This window comes from Coregonus clupeaformis, unplaced genomic scaffold, assembly GCF_020615455.1.
Source record: "Coregonus clupeaformis isolate EN_2021a unplaced genomic scaffold, ASM2061545v1 scaf1710, whole genome shotgun sequence".
In the NCBI taxonomy this organism is placed as follows: domain Eukaryota; kingdom Metazoa; phylum Chordata; class Actinopteri; order Salmoniformes; family Salmonidae; genus Coregonus; species Coregonus clupeaformis.
The window spans coordinates 82,675-102,500 of NW_025535164.1; positions in this window are offsets into that span (position 1 = coordinate 82,675).

Genomic DNA, 19,826 nt, shown 5'->3' on the forward strand with positions numbered 1-19,826 from the left:
CCAAATACTAATTGAGTGTATGTAAACTTCTGACCCACTAGGAATGTGATGAAAGAAATAAAACCTGAAATAAATCATTCTCTCTACTATTGTTCTAACATTTCACATTCTTAAAATAAAGTGGTGATCCTAACTGACCTAAGACAGGGAATTTTTACTAGGATTAAATGTCAGGAATTGTGAAAAACTGAGTTTAAATGTATTTGGCTAAGGTGTATGTAAACTTCCGACTTCAACTGTACATATTACCTCAATTACCTCAACTAACCGGTGCCCCCATCACATTGACTCAGTACCGGTACCCCTGTATATAGCCTCTCTACTGTTATTTTATTTTACTGCCGCTCTTTAACTAGACAGTTCTTGGAGCTTGCTCATGCACAGAGTAATTTACGACCTGATCTGTTAAGGTCTCAGCCTGGCAGATTCTCACACAAGGCTGGAGAGAGAAGGTGCCAATAATCTTGAACCTTTGTCAATCCATGTAATTAGTTTCTCTCTCTCTCCAAGAAGGGAATGTTTAAGTTTATATTTATATATTTATAGCCATGTAGTACAGTGCCTTGCAAAAGTATTCATCCCCCTTGGCGTTTTTCCTATTTTGTTACATTACAACCTGTACATTTCATGTAATGGACATACACAAAATAGTCCAAATTGGTGAATGGAAATGAAACAAGTGGAAAAGTGGTGCGTGCATATGTATTCACCCCCTTTGGTATGGAGCCCCTAAATAAGATCTGGAGCAACCAATTACCTTCAGTAGTCACATAATTAGTTAAATAAAGTCCACCTTTGTGCAATCTAAGTGTCACATGATATGTCACGTGATCTCAGTATATTTACACCTGTTCTGAAAGGCCCCAGAGTCTGCAACACCACTAAGCAAGGGGCACCACCAAGCAAGAGGCACCATGAAGACCAAGGAGCTCGCCAACCAGGTCAGGGACAAAGTTGTGGAGAAGTACAGATCAGGGTTGGTTTATAAAAAAAAATATCTGAAACTTTGAACATCCCACGGAGCACCATTAAATCCATTATAAAAAAATGGAAAGAATATGGCACCACAACAAACCTGCCAAGAGTGGGCCGCCCACCAAAACTCACGGACCAGGCAAGGAGGGCAAATAATCAGAGAGGCAACAAAGAGACCAAAGATAACCCCGAAGGAGCTGCAAAGCTCCACAGCGGAGAATGGAGTATATGTCCATAGGACCACTTTAAGCCATACACTCCACAGAGCTGGGCTTTACGGAAGAGTGGCCAGAAAAAAGCCATTGCTTTAAGAACAAAATAAGCAAACACGTTTGGTGTTTGTAAAATGGCATGTGGGACACTCCCGAAAGATATGGAAGAAGGTACTCTGGTCAGATTAGACTAAAATTGAGCTTTTTGACCATCAAGGAAAACGCTATGTCTGGCGCAAACCCAACACCTCTCATCACCCGAGAACACCATCCCCACAGTGAAGCATGGTGGTGGCAGCATCATGCTGTGGGGATGTTCTTCATCGGCAGGGACTGGGAAACTGGTCAGAATTGAAGGAATGATGGTTGGCGCTAAATACAGGGAAATTCTTGAGAGAAACCTGTTTCAGTCTTCCAGAGATTTGAGACTGGGACGGAGGTTCACCTTCCAGCAGGACAATGACCCTAAGCATACTGCTAAAGCAACACTCGAGTGGTTTAAGGGGAAACATTTAAATGTCTTGGAATGGCCTAGTCAAAGCCCAGACCTCATTCCAATTGAGAACCTGTGGTATGACTTAAAGATTGCTGTACACCAGCGGAACCCATCCAATTTGAAGGAGCTGGAGCAGTTTTGCCTTGGAGAATGGGCAACAATCCCAGTGGCTAGATGTGCCAAGCTTATAGAGACATACCCCAAGAGACTTGCAGCTGTAATTGCTGCAAAAGGTGGCTCTACAAAGTATTGACTTTTGGGGTGAATAGTTATGCACGCTCAAGTTTTAATTTTTTTAGTCTTATTTCTTGTTTGTTTCACAATAAAAAACATTTTGCATCTTCAAAGTGGTAGGCATGTTGTGTAAATCAAATTATACAAACCCCCCCAAAAATCTATTTTAATTCCAGGTTGTAAGGCAACAAAATAGGAAAAATGACAAGGGGGTGAATACTTTCGCAAGCTACTGTACAAGGACAGAGAGCTGTTTGGCATCTGTGTTGGCTCTAAGATCATTTACTACTTTAACTAAGGCGGTCTCTGTGCTGTGGTGGCCACGAAAACCAGATTGGATTTTTCAAAAATATAGTTGGCACTTCAGAATTTTGCTTAAGAATGGAATGTTGGAGATTGGCCGAGAATTGCTAAGAGCTGAAGAATCTAGAAGGGGTTTCACCATAGCAGTCTTTAGTGCAGTGGGGAAAGTGTCCGTGAACAGGGAGTGATTAACAATAGCTTGCACTTCTTCAGATATGCAATTAAAAACTGTTTTGAAGAAGTCAGGATAGGATTGTGAAGGCCAGTAGAAGGCTTAAGTTGTGATATCATTTTCCTGAGCATGTCTGTGTCAACGTGGTAGACTAGGGTACATATCATCAACCTTCTCATCAGCTCTTGCTTCACTGATACTCATCTCATCACATCTAGATGTGGAGGAAAGTTCACGTGGGTTTGAGGGGGCAGGATTTTATCAGGCCATCAATGGTCGGTAAGAGCGCTCTCTAATTATTCTGATTTAATAGTGATCAAGTTAGAAAAATTAGCCCTTCTGGCATTTCTAATTGCCTTGTTGTATATGCCAAGTTGCTCTCTCAGAATATCATAATGCACCTGCGACTTTTTCCACTTCCGCTCTGCGATTTTTTGTGGTATCTTTCCAATAGGTGATATATTTTTCTTTTTGCTTTGTGATGATTTGGTTGGGCCAGATTTTCTGAGCGCTGTCCTGAGGCTCTATGAGATTGGTTTTGGTTAGTGAACTGAGCCTCAGAACCAGCTGGCTGAGGGGACTCTTCTCTTGTTTCATCTCTTGACATAGTAGAGCTGTGTGATGGTTGTAAAATTTGATGGCTCTTTTTTCTATTCGAATAAGGAGGGGGTATTGGCCCAATTCTGCTCTACATGCGTTATTTTGAGTTTTTCATTGCACTTGCAATACAGTCTTGTAAAACTCTGCATGCAGTATTTCAATTGGATGTTTGTCCCATTTGGTAAAGAGAGCGGACCCCAAACTTCGTTGCCATATAGAGCAATTGGTTCTATAACTGATTGGAAGGAATTTCGATTTTAATATTCCTTTTAATGGCATAGAATGCTCTTCTTGCTTTGTCTCTCAGCTCATTCACAGCCATGTGAAAGCTATCTGTGTTGCTGATATTTAGTCCTAGATACGTGTAATTTCTGATGTGTTCTAATAGAACTGTGTCCAAATAGAATTTATATTTGTCATCCTGATTTCCGTACTTTTTTTGGAATATCATCATATTCGTTTTTTTTAGATTAACGGTCAGGGCCCAGGTCTGACAGAACCTGTGCAGATGATCTAGATGCTGCTGTAACCCCTCTTTAGTGGGAGACAGTAGCACCAAGTCATCTGCGTACAGCAGACACTTGATTTCAGTGTTTTCTAGGTTGAGACCAGGTGCTGCCGATTCTTCTAATGTTTTTGCCAATTCATTAATGTAGATGTTAAATAGTGTTGGACTTATTGGGCAGCCCTGTTTCACTCCACATCCCTGAGAGAAGTCTGTTTGCTTGTTGACGATTTTAACCGCACATTTGTTTTTAGTGTACATTGATTTAATAACATAATATGTTTTCCCTCCAATACCACTTTCTATTAGTTTGTAAAAAAGACCTTCGTGCCAAATTGAATCAAATGCTTTCTTGAAGTCTACAACACACGAGTAGATTTTGCCTTTGTTTTGGTTTACTTGTTTGTCAATTAGAGTGTGGAGGGTGTAAATGTGGTCTGTTGTACGATAATTTTTTACAAATCCAATCTGGCTTCTGCTTAGGACGTTGTGTTCATCAAGTAAATGATGTAGTCTGCTGTTTATGATACTGCAGAGAATTTTCCCCAAGTTGCTGTTAACGCAAATTCCTCTGTAATTATTTGGGTCAAATTTGTCTCAATTTTTATAAATTGGTGTGATCAATCCTTGGTTCCAAATATCGGGGAAAATACCTGCAGTTAGGATAATGTTGAAGAGTTTGAGTATAGCCAATTTGAATTTGTGGTCTGTATATTTGATCATTTCGTTTAAAATACCATCAGCACCACAGGCCTTGTTGTTCTGGGCTTTTTGTTATATTGCTGTAGAGGTTTGCAAAGTGATTTCTCCACATATCCCCATTTTGGATAGCCAATTCCTCATTATGAGGTTTGTTTAATTTATTCCTATTCTCCCAGAAGTGGTTTGATTCTATGGATTCCTCAATTACATCCAGATCCAGATGAGCTGTAGGTGTAACTACCAAAAGTGTCCCCTCTTAGCCTACCATTAACTATGTACAGACAGTGTTCGACAGAGCTTCAGGAGCTGTACTCCATTTTTGTTTTTCACTTTGTCATAGTTGTTTCTGGGGGGGTATGTGAGGAGGGAAAGCTTGTTGCTTCCCGGTAGGTGTTTGTCCCCATGTGTAACACCCTGGCTCTGGGACTCTATATGTTGAGCCAGGGTGTGTTCTTTCTATGTGTTATATTTCTATGTTGGGAGTTCTAGTTGTGTTTATTTCTATGTTGGCTAGAGTGACTCCCAATCAGAGGCAACGAGTGTCAGCTGGGGCTGGTTGTCTCTGATTGGGAGCCATATTTAAACTGTCTGTTTTCCCTTTGTGTTTGTGGGTTCTTGTTCCGTGTTGGTCTATGTTACCTAGGACGTTACGAATCGTTTGTTGTTTTGTTCATTGTCAGTATTTATCACTAAAGGTAAATAAACATGTTCGTTCATCACGCTGCGCCTTGGTCTATTCCGTACGACGATCGTGACAGAAGAACCCACCATACAAGGACCAAGCAGTGTGTCCAGGAGCAGGCAGACTGGACATGGGAGGAAGCGCCGGGAAAGGAGATGGAGAGGTTGGCGATGGCCCAGGTGGGCAAATCGTGGTCCTGGGAGGACATGCTCGGGGGCAAAGGGCCATGGGCTAGGATTAAGGCCCTGGCGAGAGAGGAGCAGCGGCGTCAGCAGTGTCATCGTCGGACGGACGAGAGGCAACCCCAAAACATTTTTAGGGGGGGGCACATGGCATGGGCGGCTGGGCAGCAGGAGGCTGCCACAGGGCGATTTGGAGAGGAGGCCACCGGGTTTTGGGGGCCAGAAGGCAGGTTGGCGGAGCCTGGATGGAGAGCAGAGCCAACTCTCCGTACTCAGGCATGGCAGCATGAGACTGGGCAGGTTCCGCGGTATGCGGAGCTGCGCACTGTGCCACGAGTGGTCCGGCATAGTCCGGTACGTCCTGTGCGAGCACCCCGCACGTGTTGTGCGAAGGTGGGCATGCAGCCAGGACGGAGTGTGCCGGCTCAGCGCTCGTGGCCTCCAGTGCCTCTCCTCGGTCCCGGATATCCTGCGCCAGTGTCACGTGCTGTTATGCCAGTACGGGTACACAGCCCTGTACGTCCTGTGCTGATGCCTCACACAGAGTGTGTGAAGGTAGGCATTCAGCCAGGACGGGTTGTGGCAGCTCTTCACTCCAGGTCTCCTATCCGTCTCCACAGCCCGGTCCGGCCTGTCCCTGCTCCACGCACCAAGCCTACGGTGTGCGTCGCCAGCCCGGTCCGGCCTGTCCCTGCTCCTCGCACCAAGCCTACGGTGTGCGTCGCCAGCCCGGTCCGGCCTGTCCCTGCTCCTCGCACCAAGCCTACGGTGTGCGTCGCCAGCCCGGTCCGGCCTGTCCCTGCTCCTCGCACCAAGCCTACGGTGTGCGTCGCCAGCCCGGTCCGGCCTGTCCCTGCTTCTCGCACCAAGCCTACGGTGTGCGTCGCCAGCCCGGTCCGGCCTGTCCCTGCTCCACGCACCAAGCCAGGGGTGCGCATCGTCAGCCCGGTCCGGCCCGTTCCTACTCCACGCACCAAGCCAGGGGTGCGCGTCGTCAGTCCCGCACAACCCGTGCCTGGGTCACCGGTGCCTGGTAAGGTACCGGTTTAACTGCTCCACTACGGAGCTGAAGCTAACCGCTCCTGCTAAGTCCAGTTCAGCTCCAGCCAGCGGGGCCAGACCGGACCAGGGGCGCTATGGGGGGTTTATTGGAGGGTGGTGGGCAAGACCGGAGCCAGAACCGCCGCCGAGGAGGAATGCCCACCCAGCCCTCCCCTGTTTTGCTCTAGTTGAGGCGCGGTCGCAGTCCGCGCCTTTAGGGGGTACTGTAACACCCTGGCTCTGGGACTCTATATGTTGAGCCAGGGTGTGTTCTTTCTATGTGTTATATTTCTATGTTGGGAGTTCTAGTTGTGTTTATTTCTATGTTGGCTAGAGTGACTCCCAATCAGAGGCAACGAGTGTCAGCTGGGGCTGGTTGTCTCTGATTGGGAAACATATTTAAACTGTCTGTTTTTCCCTTTGTGGTTGTGGGTTCTTGTTCCGTGTTGGTCTATGTTACCTAGGACGTTACGAATCGTTTGTTGTTTTGTTCATTGTCAGTATTTATCACTAAAGGTAAATAAACATGTTCGTTCATCACGCTGCGCCTTGGTCTATTCCGTACGACGATCGTGACACCATGACTGTTAATAATGTCTAGTTCTTCTGCTGTTCTAGCATTCAGGTCTCCACAGACCAGCACACTGCCTTGGGCCTGAAAGTGACTAATCTCCACCTCTAGAATGGATAAACTCTCTTCATTGAAGTAGGGTGACTCTGAGGGGGGAATGTATGTAGCACAGAGGAATAAGTTGTTATCTGTTAAGATAGCCTCCTTGTTGATTTTAAGCCAGATAAAGAATTCTCCTGTTTTGATCAATTCGATTGAATTAGTTAGTTCAGATTTATACCATATTAGCATTCCCCCTGAGTCTCTGCCCTGTGTGATTCCTTTTAATTTGGTGGATGGTACGATTACCTCCCTATAACCTAGTGGACAGCCAGTGGAAACATCACCTCTGCACCATGTTTCCTGTAGTACTACAATATCAACATCATCAATTTATTTAAGGAAGTCTGGGTTTCTGCTCTTTAGCCCTCTTTAGCCCAAAAGCAATCCTTGTAAATTCCAACATGCAACGTAAAAAGATTTCATAACTGTTTTTTCTTTACCTTCAAAATGAAATAAACACTCACAGTCCAACAAGAACTATTAAAATAGGATTTTTCAATTAACCTAAACTCTTATTATGCAAATGTGATTTGTTTATCATTTAAGATAGTATTTGTGTCATGCCACTTGGGTGGATGTAGTGTGAGGATGGTGGAGTTATTGTGCTCATCTTACCATGACCCTCGGCCTATCACGTGTGAGCATAGTAGATTCAGCATTTGTTTGATGTCACTCATTTCGTTGGTGGGGGCTGGGCCAGTTGCTCCTCTCACAGCTTGTGCATAGCTCTGCCTGCCGGGCTGTGGCTCCTCCAGGTGTGGGTCTGCGGTGGGGGGGATGGGGGTGTTAGGCCTCGTCTGGGTGGGTCTGAAGCTGGGCTGGGGTGGTCTGTGCTGCGCTGGCTGTGGTGGGCATTGAGTGGAAGTCCTTCCTCTGTAGAAGGGTTGACACCACGATTCTTGAGTTGGGGAATATTGCGGAGGCCTTCTCAATCACTCCCTGTAGTGAAGTCGCCACCCTCTCCTGCTGAGCACACAGTTCGTTGCTTCCGGTGTGTATGATTATGTGGCTTGGCGACCCGAGCTGGGCCTTATCAAGCAGCGCCATGGCACTCTGCGTTGTTGGGCACCACACCTTTCTCGTTTTGTGTCTAGGAAATTTTTATTCTCCTGAACAAACTTCCCATTTGAGTCCATCAACAGGACAATCTCAGCCAGTGTTTCTTCTGGACTGGAGGGGGTAGGGTTGGGGTTGGTGGGTGTTGGAGCTGGGGTGTGGCTGGTCTGTGCCAGTTCCGCTGTCAGTGGGAGGCTGTTCTATGGGCTGGGGGGGAGGCATGCAGCCGGCAGGGCTGGGGAGGCCTGGCTGGTTGAGGTGGGCTCCTCTGCTGTGTGAGGGAAGGTCATAGAGTGGTGATCTAGCTGCTCCTGCAGCCTGTCCTCTGTTCTCTTTCTCTCCTGCAGCTCCTCTCTTAGTGTGGTCAGCTTGTTATTACTGCTCTGCCTGTCTTTTTGGAGCTCTCTCACCTCCTTTGTTAGATCAGCCAGCTCTCTCTTGAGTCCGTCTCTCTCTTGCTGAACTTCTTTCAGCTGTGTTGCAAGGCTGCTGTCCTGCTCTGTCCGCACCTTGGTTAGGAGCTCCTCTAAGGTGTGGATGTCTGGTTGCTGTTTACTCACACTCTCCCTGAGCAGGACCACCTCCCCCTCCAGTTTGGTGAACTGATCCTTCATGGCAGCCATGGTGGTGAGGAGGGCCTGAGCCTGCTCTGCACTGAGGGGGTCGCTCTCCTCCTGGGGCGTGTCCTCCACTATGGTGGGAAGAGAGGTGCTGGATGTGCCTTTTTGGGTGGGGATAGTGGGGTTGAGGGTGGTGCTGGTGGAGTTTGTTTTGTGGGAGGGCATGTCACTGGTGGTGTCCTTCTCTCTCTCTGCTCTCTCCTTAATGGTCTGAAAGTCTGTTTCAAACAGCCTAAGGTTACTTTGCACCATGACAGTCCCAGTCTTGTAGAGGTTGATTGTTATCATGGTGCTGTCAGGGTCGTCTGTCTCTTTGACTTTCAGCTTCCACCCATTACAGATTCCCTCTTTCTTTATGGATGGGTAGTGAGAGCAGAATGCTGAGCACCATGCATTTGGCTGGTCAGTGAGAAAGATGAGATTACTCACATCACCGTTTTTGTAGAGGTCTGTGAAAAGGGTTTCTGGCCTCCCCTTTAGTAGTTTCTGTTTAAAAGCTTTCCTCGTTGTGTCATTTTTGGACTCTGGAGGGTAGAGAATGGACTCAGCGCTGAGGGGGAGTGGGGACATGGTGCCTGTGGACTCTGCTACTACTGCTGCTGCTGCTCTGTTCTGCTGCACCGTTGCCATGGCAACCAGTTTTGTTTGTCTGCTGCTGTTGCTAGCTAGCTCCTGTTTAGCTCAAAAACCAGGAAAAATAGTGAAAAATCTTCACACACAAAAACAGAAGATATGTTTAAAGTTAGAGTCCGTGCTCCTTTTTGATTTACTCACTCAGTTTGGTCGTTTTATGTAGTTGTATTAACTCCCCTTGCTAGGTTTGTTTCTAGCTAAATTTTCTGGCTGGCTTGTTAGCCTGCTGGCTAGGTTTTTGTTGTGTAGCTAGCTAGCGAGAGTCAAAACTTCTTAATTTGAGGCGCAAAGTTACTTTTTTTTCTATTCTGATTTAATACAGTTGTTGTTCATCACTTCTTGTCTTGAATTCTTTTTAGATTTGAGTTTTCTAAAAACAAAAAAAAACAGAAATAAATCAGGAGCTCATGTTGAGCATGACATTTACATTTACATTTACGTCATTTAGCAGATTCTCTTATCCAGAGCGACTTACAAATTGGTGCATTCACCTTATAGCCAGTGGGATAACCACTTTACAATATGTTTTTTTGGGGGGTGGGGTGGGGTAAGGAGGGGTAGAAGGATTACTTTATCCTATCCCAGGTATTCCTTAAAGAGGTGGGGTTTCAAGTGTCTCCGGAAGGTGGTGAGTGACTCCGCTGTCCTGGCGTTGTGAGGGAGCTTGTTCCACCATTGGGGTGCCAGAGCAGCGAATAGCTTTGACTGGGCTGAGCAGGAACTGTGCTTCCGCAGAGGTAGGGGGGCCAGCAGGCCAGAGGTGGATGAACGCAATGCCCTCGTTTGGGTGTAGGGACTGATCAGAGCCTGAAGGTACGGAGGTGCCGTTCCCCTCACAGGCAAGTGTAACAGGTCAAAGAATTACAGATTTTTGCAACCGTTCATTTTCTATTTTTTATTTTATTTTGTGAGTTGATTTCACCAAAATATTGTATTGTTCAGCATTTTGTGTAGTTTACAGATATTGGGAGAGTTTAATTGTGTAAGTGCGCCCTCTAGAGTTGGTTTGGTTATATGCGGAGGGAGGTCATGCTTTTCTCAGTCTGCATTGTATTCGGCTGGGAGAGGTACGTGTTCACTTCGGGCGTGACATAAACTTGATATACCTGTTAAAACTAAAACGTTTCAGTGCACATAGTAACTTGTATGTATATTATATGATGAGTGTACGTACATTTAATCAAGCTGTGTCGTGAATTTAGACATTTTTGAGAGTTGAGAAATTGCTAACTTAGCTAACCTCGTGTTCTGTTTAGCTGTAAGTTAGCAATCATCATTCTATCCTCTTGTGACGAAGCCCACGTTGTTCTTTTTATGTTAGGCGGATTCTGGTCGAGGGTAGAGTTTTGAACATTTTCTCTCTTTGATGTTGAACAGGTATGTATTCCCTATATCAGGTTAAAAATGTGTTCATTTAAAATGTTTTCATGTATTGATTAGTGTTTAATGGCACTGAAAAGCTCAAATGTGAAGGATTACATGTTGCTTCGTGCATATTACTGTATGTACTACCTATTTGAAAGATGGTTTATGTCATGTTGCACAGTATTATGTAAAGGCTAAAAGCTCAGAGTTTTTGGCAGAGATAACGTGAATATGACACATACATAAGATATACCCCAGATGCAATGTTTATTTTCCAATGATGTTGTATTTTATTCCTTGTATTTTTGAATGTGATTATACTGAGTCTGCATTGTACTCGGCTGGGAGAGGCGGATTCTGGTCGAGGGTAGAGTTTTGAACATTTTCTCTCTTTGATGTTGAACAGATTGAGGGAGTTGTACACAATAAAGTGCCTTCAAGTACGCCAGTGTGTTGTCTTCAGTGCACCGGAACACAACGCAGTAGTCGGCAACGAGCAGACCGAGCCGGCTACATTGGTGCCGTGACCCGGATATCTTCGCTTCAGATCATCGCCAGGGTGATCGCCGGTGGTTGCTGTGACGAGTAGGAACCTCTTCGGAACGTTGACAAGTATAAGGGCAAACATTAATGTGTAAATTGTAGCTCTTAATTGCTTACCTCAGCTACTTCTATCATTGTACAATTTTTTTTTCATATTCACATGTTCTGGTGATTCACATATCATTACCATAGTCTATTACAACTTTCTATTTAAAAAAAAAAAAATGGCTGATGGCAAGGATGCGCAGACACCATTTAGTGTTGGAGATGCTGCAGGGGTAAGCCTGGGGAGGGGCAGGTTTATGAGTATGGTGGAGAGCACGCCGGTTAGGGGTGCTGGTATACTAGGCAGACCTGTACTCTCGTCCACACGCTTACGCACTGATGAATATTCCCCGCACCACACATGCGTAGCTTAGGAGATGCTCCAGACATTGCAAGCAGCGTTAGTTCAGTGGGTTGTCCTGCATTTTCATACACTCACACCCAAACAGATGAACGTTCTCCACGTCAGCCAGTGTCTAGTTCACATGTGAGTTCTGCAGACCTAGGGAGTCTCATCACACAGTTAGCTCATGAAATAGGAGAGAACATTGCTAGCCAATTACAGAGATCTGTTGGTAGTGCAGATAACCAAACCACTCCTACGCCTAGCCTGAACTTAGGATATGGACAGTCTGATTTGAACATGACAGGAGTAAAGTTAGTCATGAAGACAGATGTCAAAGAGCCGCCGTACTTCAGGGGTGATGGAACAGACAAACACACAGTGCATGAGTGGGAAGAGATTATGAGCGTTTACCTGAATAAGAGGGGTGTACACCCGCAAGAGCACTCCCAGGAGATAATGTCAAGACTAATGGGAAAGGCTAGAGACATTGTTAAAGTTACCCTGCGCAGTATGCCATCGCTGCAGCCAGCTGAGAACTCCAAGCTCGTCTTTGATATTCTGAAACAACATTTCAGTGAGTTAACCTACTCCTCTATGCCTTTAGCAGATTTCTATAACACACTTCCTCTGGCTGGAGAAAGTCCCATGGACTATTGGATACGCTTGAACAAGGCTGTGGATGTCGCAGATGAGTGTCTGAGAAGGCAGGGGCGAAACATTGAGGACCCCTCTCACGAAGTCACAATGATGCTGGTGAAACACTGTCCCGACCCCGCTCTTGCAAGTGTCCTAAAGTGCAAAACAGCTGAAAAGTGGACAGCAAATGAGATTCATGAACACCTCGTTGAACATCAGAGAGAGGCTAGAACAATGTGTCAAGCCAAATCTTATCGGCCAAAGAACATTGGTGCACATGCTCAGGCATTAACCACAGAGACAGTCGCTGCTGAAAACCCAACAGACCTTACTGGTTACCCAAAGGCAATGGGGCTTCCATCCTCTCCTCAGACAGAGAGCATCTGCATGCAGTCTCTCATTGGCTTGCTGGACCGTGTGCTAGAGCAGACGGCACACACAACAGCAGTTGTGCCACCAAGCAGGGGGCCAGCAGCCATTGTTCAGAGTAGATGTAAAGTCTGTCAGTCTGCCGAACATTCAACTACTGCACACTGTAGACAGGCGAACCTCTGTATGGGCTGTTACAAGCCCGGCCACTGGAAGAGAGAATGCCAACAACGCCGGCCAAGAATTAACGCTCAGCCACAGTTAACGCACACATCACCTAACTCTGAGCAAGGTGGAGCCAGTTTAAACTAGATAGCTCACATACGGAAAGGGGATGTGTGAGCGTTGAAGATTCAACCCTTGAAGAAAGTGAAGAATTGAAGGAGATGTATGTCAATGTCTGTAAAGCAATGTCTGATAATTGCACGGTAATTGTTCAGAATATTCACAGAGTTGAGACGTTCAGTGAGTTATTTCACGCACCGGTGACAGTTAATGGCTGTGCTCAGTTGCAAGGGCTCTCGATACAGGCTCAATGGCCTGCACGATAAGTGAAGAGGCAGAGCAGAGACTACTATCGGATAGCGTCTTGACCCCACATCAAGAACTCTCACAGCATATCATCCTTGTTGGCTGTGGAGGAGTACAAGTGCGCCCCAAGTGCATGTATGACATGGAACTAAGTCTGTATGGGGTGAAGTGCATGGTCCCAGTTCTGGTGATCACTGGTCAGAAAGACGACATAATAGTAGGCACCAACATGTTGAAACGTGTACTGCATCAGCTGAAAAACGAGAACAGTTATTGGACACTTATCTCGAGCAACACAAAAGGGTCTCCAGATGGCGAACAGTTTCTAGAAATGATGACCAGTCTCACAAGATGGAGGGGTGAAGATGTCCCAGGAAAAGTAGGGACAGTGAAGCTAACTCAGGCGGTGACTCTCCTTCCCAAACAAGAGTACCTGCTGTGGGGAAGACTGCCAAGTAATATACCCAAGTCACCTGGGAGTACAGTTATGGTGGAGCCTACAACCTCCAGGTGTGTGCCTCGGGGCATTATGGTGGGGAGAGTGGTAACACCGCTATGGGGAGATGGCTGGACTCCCATGAAAGTCACTAATATCTCAGACAAACCACTCACACTGAAAAGGAACAGCAAGCTTGCGGACGTCTCTACTTGTGTTGCAGCTGAAGATCTCACACTGTTCCAGGGTTCCTGTCAGAGTGATGCTGGCTCTGTTGGAGTGACTCATGTGAAACAGGACGACAACGGTGACCTGAAAGACAGACTGCAGAAGTCTGGTCTAGGAAATGTCGATATTGATCATTGTGAAGCGAGCCCCTCCACCAAGCTCCAACTTGTGACATTGCTGGAGAAATATCAGGATATATTTTCAAAGCATAATCTTGACTGTGGAGAAGCCAAGGGCTTTGCCCATAGGATCCGCCTCACTGACGACCGTCCCTTCCGTCTTCCATATCGCAGAGTGCCGCCAGCCCACTATCAAAAGCTGCGCCAAGTTCTCACCGAGATGGAGGAACAGGAAATCATACGGAAATCAATGAGTGAATATGCTTCTCCACTCGTGATGGTTTGGAAGAAAAATGGCGACCTCCGGATATGCACAGACTTTCGATGGCTGAATGCAAGAACTATCAAGGATGCTCATCCTTTGCCCCATCAATCGGACTGCTTGGCTGCCCTTGGCGGTAATGCTGTCTTCAGCACCATGGACCTCACGTCTGGATTTTATAACTTGTCCATGCATGAGGAGGACAAAAAAGTATACCGCCTTCACAACACCATTAGGCCTGCACGAGTATAACAGAATGCCACAGGGGCTTTGCAACAGTCCAGCGTCCTTCATGAGGATGATGATGAGTATCTTTGGCGATCTTAACTTCAGCAGTCTCTTGTGCTACCTAGATGATCTCTTGATATTTGCCCCCAATGAACAGCAGGCCCTCAGCAGATTAGAGGTTGTTTTCCAGAGGCTACGGGAGCACAATCTAAAGTTGAGTCCAAAAAAATGCCATCTGTTGCGGAGATCTGTGAAGTTTCTCGGACACATCGTTGACAGTGACGGTGTTGCTGTTGACCCAGAGAAGGTCGAGGTCATCACCAAAATGTCAAAGAGGGACTTGATGGAAGATGATGGCTGCACTCCTTCAGTTCGCAGAGTGAAGTCGTTCCTGGGGATGGTATTTTATTACCAACACTACATACCAAATTGCTCCTCCATCGCAAAACCCCTGTTTGCTCTCACAGCTGGCCAGAAACGGAGAGGAAAGGCCGGGAAGTACAGTCAGAATGCGGGAGTCTACAGAAAGCTCAAACCTGCGGATTGGACCCTTGACTGCGATTCCGCTTTCGCCGGCCTTAAGGAGAAGCTCCTGAATTGTGTGGTCCTTAGCCATCCAGACTTTTCTAAGCCCTTGGTTTTGTCCATTGATGCGTCTCTTGATGGCCTTGGGGCAGTTCTGTCCCAGATACCAGAAGGAGAAACGAAGGCACGCCCGATCGCCTTTGCCAGCAAGACCCTCACTGGCTCACAAAAGAGGTATCCTGCTCACCGACTGGAGTTCTTGGCGCTCAAATGGAGTGTTTGTGAAAAATTCAGCCACTGGTTGAAAGGCCACACTTTTACAGTGTGGACCGACAATAATCCTTTGACCTATATAATGACCAAACCAAAACTTGACGCTTGCGAACAGAGGTGGGTGGCAAAGCTTTCCCCCTACACCTTCAGTATCAAACACATTCCTGGGGTAAAGAACATTGTGGCAGATGCCCTGAGTAGAGATCCGTTTGCTAAATCAGTGAGCCAAAGGTTGATCAGTGAGCCCTATGGAAGTCTTTTGGCCGAGGCGGAGGGAACCAAAGAGGAGAAAGTCCAAGATCTCTTCCGGAGTAAGACCCAGTGTCTCCAGGCACTTGATGCAGGGTGCTGTGTAACTATGGACCCCACTCAAGACAGGCTGGCTGGCAGTCAAGAACCCTCTCATGTGAAATCTGCTTGTGAAGCTCATGTAGAGTGGGAAAGGGGAGCAGAGATAAGAGCAACACAGTTTCTCAATGTTCTTCCCCAGGCGGTGCCCTCAGAACAAGACACACTTCCAGCCCTCTCCATCGGCGAGCTGAGGCACAGCCAGGAAATAGATCCAGTTATCAGGGAAGTCCTGCCACTCATTCAGAGGGGTGAGCCACCACCTAGGCGAGGGAGGAGGAGGTTAGCTCTTACGACCCAGACACTGTGCAAGCAGTGGCATCATCTAAAAGTCCAGGACGGAGTCCTATATAGGGTAACCAAAGACCCATTAAGCAGAGAGAAGAGGTATCAGTTTGTGCTGCCTGCTAGCTTGAAGGCCAAAGCTCTCGCTGGTGTGCATGACTTCGCTGGGCATCAAGGGCAGGCTAGGACAGCACACCTCGCCCGACAGCGTTTCTTCTGGCCGCAAATGGGAAGAGACATCAAGGAATATGTGAAATGCTGCCAACGCTGTATCCTTGCAAAGACCCCTGAACCAGCTGCCCGAGCTCCCTTGGAGAGCATTCGCACTTCGGCACCCATGGAGCTGATGTGCATTGATTTTTGGAGTGCTGAGGACTCTAAGCAAAGATCTGTCGATGTGTTAGTCATAACAGACCACTTTACAAAATTGGCTCATGCCTTTCCTGCGTAAACCAAACTGCAAAGCAAATAGCGAAGAAGTTATGGGATAACGTATTCTGCATCTATGGTTTCCCAGAGCGAATACATTCTGATCAAGGGGCCAATTTTGAAAGCAAACTCATAGCTGAACTCCTCAGCCTCACAGGGATTAAGAAAACACACACAACAGCATACCATCCCATGGGAAATGGGCAAACCGAAAGGTTCAATAGGACACTTGGCAGTATGTTGCGTGCCCTACCCCTGACAGCTAAGCAACACTGGGCCCAACAGATACAGACTTTGACTTTTGCGTATAATGCCACCACTCATGAAACAACTGGATATCCTCCATTCTATTTGATGTATGGTCGAGTGCCCAGACTCCCAGTAGACATGGTCTTCAAACAAGTCTTGAGGGATCCAGTCGTGGTGAATTATAAGACCTATGCAGAGAAACTGATGGCGAACCTCCATGTGGCTGCCGACATAGCTCAGCAGCATGCGAGGAAAGGACAGCAACATCAAGCTGATGGCTACAACAAGAGAGTTCGTGGAACCCACTTGAACGTTGGTGACCGAGTTTTGTTAGCTAATAAAGCAGAGAGAGGGAAGAGGAAGTTAGCGGATAAGTGGGAAGCCACTATGTATACCATCATAGACCGGAACCCTCAGACTCACGTTTACAAAGTCAGAGACGAAAGTGGGAAAACAAAAGTTGTTCATCGGAATTTGATGTTGGACGTGAGCTTCTTGCCCATGCCAGAACTAAGCGATGAAGAGACGAATGGAGCTGCCTCGGATGTGGCCAGTGAGTTTCAGCCTCCTTCTGTTGATGCTTTGAGTGGCCTAGCAGTAGATGCTTCTGAGGACCGTACATGTTCGTGGTTAAACGCATCCTCTGACTCTGAGTCTATTGGAGAAGCTGATGAGTCTGAGATGGAGAATGAGACGCCCCACTCTCTGTCCAGGAAGTCTGTTCAACTGACACCCACGAGAGCCCAGTCTAAAGAGGTCAGAGGCCAAGGGGAAAATGAATACTCACCTGTGAGAGACTTGTCGGATTCCAGTGACCCCCCTGATTTGCACATGACTGACACTGACTCTGTTGCCCCAATTGATGTTCCTGACTTAGATGAGACAGGGTCTTCGGACGTCAATTCACCTGTTACACTGATTGATAGTCAGATACCCCCCTCAAGTACAAGGGTTTGAAAGTCAGGTTGTCAGAACACGTACTGGCAGGGTTGTTAAGGCAGTCGATCGCTTGATAGAGAACATGGTGCAAAAACCACTCACCAAGGGTTTTGTTACAGGAGTCAGAAGGTCACTGTCTTTCCGTTCTTTATTTTAGATACATTTTTGAGATTGAGATATTTTTCTTTATTACCAGTAGTATGACCTGGGTCATGAGATGTTCATAATGGAGGGAAAGTGTTCCAAGATTTCATATGATGTATAAGGCATCATATTCACTAGAAGGGGCAGTAGCCTGATCAACTGCTGTTTTCTTTTAACTTACTTTGTAAGTAGCTTTATACGCTGTATATGGGAAATGGAGTCCCAGGGCTATCTTGGACCAAGTGGACAAGAGTTTTATTCTATATGTTTTTGGTTATTTTCCACCCTCGAAGTGTGAAGGATTTTGGTGAAATTAAAGAGGGGTGAATGTAACAGGTCAAAGAATTACAGATTTTTGCAACCGTTCATTTTCTATTTTTTATTTTATTTTGTGAGTTGATTTCACCAAAATATTGTATTGTTCAGCATTTTGTGTAGTTTACAGATATTGGGAGAGTTTAATTGTGTAAGTGCGCCCTCTAGAGTTGGTTTGGTTATATGCGGAGGGAGGTCATGCTTTTCTCAGTCTGCATTGTATTCGGCTGGGAGAGGTACGTGTTCACTTCGGCGTGACATAAACTTGATATACCTGTTAAAACTAAAACGTTTCAGTGCACATAGTAACTTGTATGTATATTATATGATGAGTGTACGTACATTTAATCAAGCTGTGTCGTGAATTTAGACATTTTTGAGAGTTGAGAAATTGCTAACTTAGCTAACCTCGTGTTCTGTTTAGCTGTAAGTTAGCAATCATCATTCTATCCTCTTGTGACGAAGCCCACGTTGTTCTTTTTATGTTAGGCGGATTCTGGTCGAGGGTAGAGTTTTGAACATTTTCTCTCTTTGATGTTGAACAGGTATGTATTCCCTATATCAGGTTAAAAATGTGTTCATTTAAAATGTTTTCATGTATTGATTAGTGTTTAATGGCACTGAAAAGCTCAAATGTGAAGGATTACATGTTGCTTCGTGCATATTACTGTATGTACTACCTATTTGAAAGATGGTTTATGTCATGTTGCACAGTATTATGTAAAGGCTAAAAGCTCAGAGTTTTTGGCAGAGATAACGTGAATATGACACATACATAAGATATACCCCAGATGCAATGTTTATTTTCCAATGATGTTGTATTTTATTCCTTGTATTTTTGAATGTGATTATACTGAGTCTGCATTGTACTCGGCTGGGAGAGGCGGATTCTGGTCGAGGGTAGAGTTTTGAACATTTTCTCTCTTTGATGTTGAACAGATTGAGGGAGTTGTACACAATAAAGTGCCTTCAAGTACGCCAGTGTGTTGTCTTCAGTGCACCGGAACACAACGCAGTAGTCGGCAACGAGCAGACCGAGCCGGCTACACAAGCACCATGGTCTTGTAGCAGATGCGAGCTTCAACTGGAAGCCAGTGGAGTGTGCGGAGGAGCGGGGTGACGTGAGAGAACTTGGGAAGGTTGAACACCAGACGGGCTGCAGCATTCTGGATGAGTTGTAGGGGTTTAATGGCACAGGCAGGGAGCCCAGCCAACAGCGAGTTGCAGTAATCCAGACGGGAGATGACAAGTGCCTGGATTAGGACCTGTGCCGCTTCCTGTGTAAGGCAGGGTCGTACTCTGCGAATGTTGTAGAGCATGAACCTACAGGATCGGGTCACCGCCTTGATGTTAGCGGAGAACAACATTTCCTCTCGCTGTTAACTCTCCTCACAGTTAACCACTTCTTCATTCTACTCTCCTCACAGTTAACCACTTCCCCATTCTACTCCCCTCACAGTTCTGCTATACAGAAGGTAACCAAGGAGCTCTTTGAGATATTAAGAGCCTAACACACTAGCTAAACCCCCTTGGCCGATAACTACCATAGATTATAGTATTATAGCTACTACACTAAGCAAGCTGCTAGACACACTACACAGTAAGATAGGGCTCGCTCTCATCCATTATGCATGTAATACAATGTTTCCCTGTGTGGCTGCAAGTCAAGCCACTAATATTGCAATTTGCCAAGTGTATTACTGTGATTATGTATCCTTAGGGGGAGGGAAGGAAACAGTTTCTTTCAGAACTATAAAACAAATAACCCACAGCTCGTAACCCTGGTCTGTAGAGCCTAAATGTCTCCACACGCAGCTCGTAACTCTGATCTGTAGAGCCGAAATGTCTCCACACGCAGCAAAAGAAAATGTAACCTGGGGCACATTGGGGTTTATGGGGTTGGAAGGGAGTGGCTTGGCTAGGTGGTTCCTGACATGGTGTTGGAATGGTGTGGCTAGGCTAGGTGGTTCCTGACATGAGGTTGGAAGGGAGTGGCTAGGCTAGGTGGTTACTGACATGGTGTTTAGCTAACTGCACTGAAGGTTACTGTCTGAGACTGTAACAGAGGTTTCTATACAGTCCTGTGGCCATCAATCCATCCCCATCAATATGAAATACACAATTA